The sequence below is a fragment of the Megalops cyprinoides genome, chromosome 13 (assembly GCF_013368585.1).
Source record: "Megalops cyprinoides isolate fMegCyp1 chromosome 13, fMegCyp1.pri, whole genome shotgun sequence".
NCBI classification, from domain to species: Eukaryota; Metazoa; Chordata; class Actinopteri; order Elopiformes; family Megalopidae; genus Megalops; species Megalops cyprinoides.
Window position 1 is genome coordinate 29,710,657 of NC_050595.1, and position 7,892 is coordinate 29,718,548.

The 7,892-nt window shown below is 37.7% G+C and overlaps 1 protein-coding gene across 1 annotated transcript in view; it reads right to left on the bottom strand.

Annotated features, from left to right (window-relative positions):
* Positions 1 to 4,712, bottom strand: part of LOC118788201 (activating molecule in BECN1-regulated autophagy protein 1-like) — a 107,255-nt gene extending 102,543 nt beyond the window's left edge. Inside the window, exon 1 of the mRNA XM_036544135.1 lies at positions 4,480 to 4,712. The gene's annotated coding sequence lies outside the window, so the exon portion shown is untranslated. The remainder of the gene's footprint in view (positions 1 to 4,479) is intronic.
* Between the last annotated feature and the right edge of the window lie 3,180 nt (positions 4,713 to 7,892).

The window sequence follows — 7,892 nt, forward strand, 5'->3', positions numbered from 1 at the left end:
AGCAGCTCGCAGAACACTGCAGAGCCGACCGCTAGTCTTTCACAAGCGTTTACCATCACCTGTCTGCGCCATGCTAAAAATAGAGTGCACTACCTATAAGGGTGACTGACAGCTCCTGGTGAAGGAAGAGCAGCATCTCTGAAGGCTCTGAAGTTATAGTGCAATTCACAGTATCATGTTTTTATATGCGCTTTCAATACACACAACAATAAAAATACTAATCATTGAAAATAAAGAGTACTGTAGCCTGAATACCTTCTCACAGATATCTAATGCAACATGGTAAGCTTCACATATGAAATATGCACAGGGATGAAAATATCTGCATTGAATGATGTGGCTTTGTTTTAACTAATTTTCTAGATTTACACTATTTTTACTTACTTATTTTACTCATGAATTAACAAATATGAATATCACGCATATGCCACGATTATACTAAGTCCATGCACAAACATGGCATCAAACAGGGCTCCCTCATCTCACCCCTCTTAGCCTCCCTGAAATTATTAGATGCTTGTGAGATGCTCAGTCAGTGGAGCGGTGGAGCCTATCCTCCAACTGGCACCCACTTCACTCTGGGGCACTGTGGGACTTGTAGTGCGAAAATTGCTGTTGTCTTGCATGTATTGGGGGATTGCATTTGTCTTGCTTCAGCGCTCCTGCACAACAGCAGAGACCGTCATGGTAAGACAAGCCAAATATGTCATTGGCAATTGCAAAAAGCATTGCATAAAGGGAAAAAGCATAAAAATGTCTCTTTTTAGTAGTTACCTCTTCAAAACTGAACTAAAGGAGGACCTGTGAGGGACACACGCACACATAGCATGAAATGAAAACAGCGGCAGAAGGGAGCTCTCCACAGTCACAAATGAGAACATTCAGGTTCACATGACTATAGTCACTAATCAGTTTGGCAGCTAGAAAATATTGCAGTATTTTTCGCTAAAAACTTGTCACCGACTGACTAGATTCAAGACCAATTCCTACAAAGATTCTACTACACCTAACAATGTATGTAACAGGAAACCAGCATAGCTGATTAACTACTGCTGCGAACACACAAGAAAAAAAAAATTGGCATCTGAAATCTAGCCTTAACATCTTAACTTTAGGAATGCTCACTGGGAATTCGCAGTGCAAGGGTTGACACCCTGAACCAGAGCAAGGGCCAGAATTTACAGTATGAGTGTCAAATAGCCACAGTAAAAATGCTTCCAAATTTTTGATACCAGATGAATTCATTATAAGAATAACCCTGAGACGTTTGGATAATACATCCGGCTGTATCTCTGAAATATGTTATTCTGCAATTAACACAAGGGAGAGGTGATGGAATGGCTGCTTTGCTGAATATACACTGCAACTCCACTGGTTTAACTCTTCGGGTGAGATAAACGGAATAACCCGAGTACACCTTACTCCAATATTGCTCTCATATTTGTCTATGCTGCAGGAGTCTTTTACATTATTAGCAGGACTCAGAAACAGCCTTTTTAATCACAGCATTAATCCAATTCACGACACATTTGTTTTTTCTTTCATACTAACACACTCTGAAGGGCTACAGAATGGCTTCCCTTTTAACAATGCATTATGCTCTACACAACAAGAAAATACCATAAAAATTTTCAGGTAATTTACTACATGAGTAACAGTTGTAGTTGTAAGGACCTCTTCCAAAAGAAATGCTTGAGTTTGATCTGTTGTTCTTTTTAGGGCACTCCATGTAAACCTAACCCAGGCACACCAACACCAGTTCGTTATGGATCATTCTGTGTAAAACAGGACCAGTTCTGAAAGAACACCACAATACATTTGTAGAGGAGAAATATAAGCACAGGGAAATTTTCAAATTTGTAACGTAAACATTTGAGACATGGTTAATTGTAGTCATTTTTGTATTTTTTTGTCTGCCAAGGCACTGTTAAAGATATCATGATGCATTTTCCACACAAGGTGCGGTAAATGTCTTGGTGTCACAAGGTCTTTGTTTGCCCTGACACATTTCTTGTCGTCTATGTTTGCTGAAAATGTTCATGTTTTCAAATTAAAAAAAAGTTTAGAAAGAAGTCTTTCATTTTGCTAAATATACATATATATATATATATATATATATATATATATATATATATATATATATATATATGTGTGTGTGTGTGTTTAGGAAGTGCCATCTTTGATTTTGTTACAACATTCTACAGACTGTATGAACAGAGCAAATGTTCTGTGAGGGACCTCAATCTAGTAGGGATTAATAGCTATATTCTAATTAAAGAAGTGGGGCAGAGTGTAAAGGCCACTGGGAGATGTGCACATAATGTTTAGGCTCCCATAATGGTCCTAGTATTACCTGTCCTTAGATTTATCACATTCACCAACACAGTGGAGTGCATGAATGTAATGCCCGATATATTCTCGGTTCTACAGTTATAGAAGGGTCTTAATGTCTTACTCCATCCCACAACACTATCACAGACATTTTGAAAAAATCCACTAATTATGATGACACACATTTGCAAAGTCTTACAGATTCCTAGCTGTAAACGCAGGACTACTCAAATAAATGTGAACCGTTTCCCTGGGTGGCCTCTGTTGGCCCAGAGAAGCCAGCTTTTGAAGACTGCAGGGCTTTTATCACAGTAGAATATGACAGAAAACAGTGGATTGGTTGTGTGCTGGAGTTTTTCCAGCACACATCAGAGGTAAAAATCTATCCAGCTGGACTGGCTCAATCATTCTTATGATATTCTTGGAACCAAGCCTTAACAAATGCGGCCCCTTCAGTGCATTGGAAATCATACTGCATCAGTTGAATTGCCCTGTTAACCCACAACAATCATACTATGGCCAATATCTCAAACTAGGAGAGGACACATGTGGTACTTTTTAAATACTCATCATCATATTTTTTTTTTCCAACAAATACACCATTCTCTGCTTCTATCAACTATGTTCTAATCTCTGCAAGATAAATATATATGCCAAAGTTCAAGAAAATCTGGGATGAGCAGGCTGAAGTAGGGCCTATTTCTCACTTAAGGACTCAAGAATTGGTAGGACATAAAGTCTGGTTATGTAAGGTATTTCAAGAAAAACAAAAACAAAAACAGTAGGGAGTCCTTTATTCGTATAATTTAGAACTCTGTCCCGTAAATACTTTCTCATTTCATAATGAAATGTGCAAGAAACTGAAAAAGAAAAGAAAATTTTAAAGGAAAAAAGGTGGCTATGTAGTATGCACTGGTTATGCAGCAACATACGAAATAACATTTCTCAACAGATGTCAACTAAAGAGGTATATAACTTAAACTTAAGGAATTCATAAGTCCAGCATATCTGAACCTTATACTGCCGTTCCAAATTCCAATACAGTCGTTTCCTCATACACAAATTCACTACCTTTATATCCAGCACACACATTAGCTACTAATTTGACAGAGTCTGGGGAGATCTAATTACGACCGGTGTAAGAAAAGGTCTCAATGTGTCCCGATTACGTTACAAGAGTGATTCTTACAATGATGATCCGCTTTCATGGCCACTTCCTAACTTATTAAAGCAAGAAAGCAAAGCAATGATACAAGATTTTTTGGACACGAGTCTAGGCCTAACGAAAAAACAGACTTATGTCTAATGTCAGCCAACTAGATATGACCTGCACAAAGATAACGGCTAGCCAATTAGGCAGCGATCACAACTGAACCTAAATTAAAACTATGGCCTTGTTTACAAGCAAACGAGTTACCTAACCTAGTTAAGAGCAAGTAACGTTGACGGAGACATGATAACCTTACAACAAATAGCAACTAGCTAACAGTTAGCCCTAGCAATGTTTGATCTCGCTTCCTTTATTTCTAGATATAACTCACCAGTTTCCACGATATAGATAACGATAGACTCTTAGCCTCACGACTACACTGTCGCTACCTTCATAGCTATCTAAAGCTAACTAACCTACACAAACCAGACTGTCAGCTACTGAGTATATGCCTTAAACATGTCCAATACAGCTATCTGTTTCTCAATCTAACAAAATTTTACACCACGTAGATGAAAAAGCAACACAAACAGAATAGCCGAACATGTGTGTCGTCAGCTAGCTGTAACGTTATAACTGTCGTTTTCCGCTGCACAGCCCACTTACGTGCTAGCTAACTATATTTATTACCTACTGTTGAAACTTTGACGACGAAAAAGCAGAAAATATATGCAGCTACCTGGCTAATGCTAGCTTTCGCGGTAGTGAAATTTCCCTCACACAGCTAGCTAGCTGGCTAACCTTGCCCTACGTGAAGCTCAAGTAAAAACAGTCGCCAGCAAACGAGTTACGCCCCGAGTAAAGATAACTAACGTTAATACCTAATACAATAATAATATAATGAGAACGTCCTCAATTTACTGAAAAAATAACGGAAACTACTAACTAGCTAACTAGCCAGCTAGTCAGAGCAAACCCACCCAAAGGCCTTGGCCTACCTTTTTTCTGTATTTTTTGTTGGAATTTCTCGTAGACGTAGCTAGCTTGCCAGTAACCCGTTACGAAGCCTCGTTACAAACGCAGCTCAAACGTGGCTTCTAATACTACAAGCCAGAATCGGCTCGCTGTTGTTTTTATTAGCTAGTATTGTCTTCCGTTTCAATATTTAATTTTCTTTTACAAAACCATTAGCAAGCTAAGGTTACAGCTTTTTGGACAGCGCAGGATACATTCAAATAGACAGGCAGTACAAGTAGCGCCAAGATCGCTGTCAATCGATTGCCGAGCGCATGGATCATTTCAGAGCTGCATTTCATTTTATTTCATTTTATATCACGTCATTTCATTTCATTTTACTTTCACGCACATGAACAATTGCTCATTAATTCAGTCTTTCGGCATTGCATGTCCAAATAGGTTTTTTCCTTTCAAATTATATTCTAAAAATAATATTGGGTGATAATATGAGGTGATATTAAGTATTAGGGGTAATGAGTTCATTTCAATCATTGATATGTTAGTATACCTCAGTGTTTGTATCTGATGATATGTTACCGATGTATAACATTTAGACGGGACTTTATAGGCTAATTATAACGAACAACAAGTTGCTCGCCTGTGTTTTTTGATTTTGTGTCTTGCTGAAGTCCAGCCAAACACATCAATTCAATACTAGAGACAGGAAAATCAGGGGATCGGGGTCTCGACCTGCGTATAAATCCAAATTAATCCTTGCAGCGAACAAAATCAGAGCCATCTGGCTCTGAACAAATGCCGTATCATTGCCCCCTAGAGGAAACTAAATTCGGATCAAATTCACATTTTTACTTTCCATGCAACATGTTATCAGGTCTGGATTAAATCACTCCTGTTCAAAACAATTCAGAACAATGTGTACAATGCTGTGGGTGCATAATGCAGTACCAAACTGTATAAGGATGTGACATCAATGAAATGGGCCTAACGTACATCACGATCTTAACTATACACGGAAGAGCGATAGGCTTCGCATATAATTTGCTGTTAGACCCAATTAAAGGACGAATATTGGCAACATTAGCAATTGTCGAAAAACATGGCCAGGGTCAACAATATAACACAATTATTATTTAGTTTGTGGGGTGATTACACACAGGTGGGTGTATTCAGTCCTGCAATATGATTATATGTAAAGTGCGGTCGGTAAAATGTCATTCACCCAAAAAGCTGCGCGGCCGTATGGGGACCCTTTATCTGTACGGACTCTTTCTGAAGGGACATATACTGCTTTGTAACAAGCACTGAATGCAACACCAACATGTATCAGTTTGTCAAAAGTTTGTCTGCTTTCCAACTCAAAACCACATTGAGACGCCCTCTGTAGAACATAAAGAATAGAGGCTTTTCAGCCGCGGGAACAGACACTGCCTTTCACGAGCGAAGGAGCTGATCTGAGTCAGTGGACATTAGGCTACTGATTGTAGACACGTTATTGTTATGACATTCTATTATCAGGGGAAAAAATAAATAAATAAAAATAAGGTCACCGAGGATGTAATTATGGCAGGTTTTAATGTCTTAGACACTTTAAAAGAATATAGGTAGCGCGGGAAATTGAGATGTGTTTATTAGCCTACTATTAATATCATTACTTAGCCTACTTACCTACTTCGGCTACTTAAAACGTGCCACTACCGCATTAAATAAACGAGTTGAAATTCAGATGAAATGGATTTATGATGTAGGTTTACTTAATTTGAGTTCGACACTGATCATAAATCCATTCATTCGTGCCTCACCTATATATTTCCAATCTGGACAGCTAAGTATGTAATAACGACACGCCATCGCTCGAGTTTGGGGGGAAACAACGTCAGCTGTTTGTCCCCATAAGTGAGTACCTCCTCGCAGTCCGCTACGCTATGATCCACTCCCGACATGGAGACGAAAGAACCACACAAATCTCATGTTTTCATTGGTCCACATTGGTCTTCTCTAAGGCGGGACTTGGATGTACGCCTAGGCTTGCAGAAGACTGAATCCATGAATCATTACGTGTGGTTGTCCGTTCATTTTTCTAGATATATTTTTTGTGCATAAAACGGTTTTTTGTACCATCTGTATTCTTTTGGTCGTGTCCTTTTAAATGATTCTTTCTCGCCCTAGGATCGGTTGGGTCATCTCCGATCATCATCGTCAGATAATCATTTTATGAAATGAAATGGCTTTTGTTTATTTTTATTTTTTTTGTTTTAAATTAATTCAATACAAACTTTGAAAATAACAGGAATAGTAAAAAGTACGTTCTGGATCCAGTGTTTCATTAATTATTTAGTTTCATTATAATTAACATTTCATTAATTATTGCGGCTCATAAGTATGACTTAAAATATTTAAAAATATGCCGCAGGACTGTTATAATTATATAGGAAGTGATCGGTGGCCAGTCCTATGGAACACACTATGTCCCATGGAGCTACCTCATAACTCAGAGGCAATGATTCAGACGCATTTCGGCGCATAACCTGAGGTTGCGTGATACATAGCGCTTAACGATAAAAATAACGCTGGAAAACACTCCAAGATGAAGGGAGCGGATATTATTTGGATTTTCTACAAAACCATTATACATTGACCAGTTATATACGTGTAAACATAAAAGTGATAATTATGCTATTTCTGAACTCTGCTGTCCATAGATATTTTTGCTATGTTGGGCCCATTTATATGCATGAACTTCAAGGAATTGACGCAGAGATAAGTGTGAAGAAAGGTGGGACGTGTTTGTGATTACAAAACTGTAATCTGCTTTGACACATAGCTTACTTGTATAAAGTAAATAAAAAAAAACTGAAAACAACAAAAATGCCACCAAAAAGCAAACAAAAAACAGTCTTAACATATCTTGTTTGTATTTTATTACAAACAAAATGTTAAGTAAACCTTTTCATAAATAAAACACAAAATTTTTACTTTTGTAAAACTTTCAGCTCATGTTAACTAAAACCATGCATCAAAGAATACCTAATAAAGTGCACTCTGCTTATATGTATTATGGCCAGCCAGGAAGATACTATGATTCTCATAATCAATTCATTCTTAAAAGGGCCATAATAAACAAATGTATAAAATATAGACCACATTCATCTTTGAAATAGCAGTTTTCCCTTATTTAACATAACATTCTATGCTAAATTTGCTATTTTTTGTTTAGGCTTCATTGTCATAGTGTAAACACTGTTTAAATTTTCCAAGGAATTCCCCAAGGTGTCTTGCCAGTTGTATTTTCTGTCCCCTTCATGAATAACAATTCTCTGTCTTACAACTCAAGAGGACACCATGTTTCATTAGTATATCTCTTTTTTACTATACCATGCTGACTGGAATCCACATGCCTTGCTAATCTGCACAATGTTTCCTTGAAATAATTTGC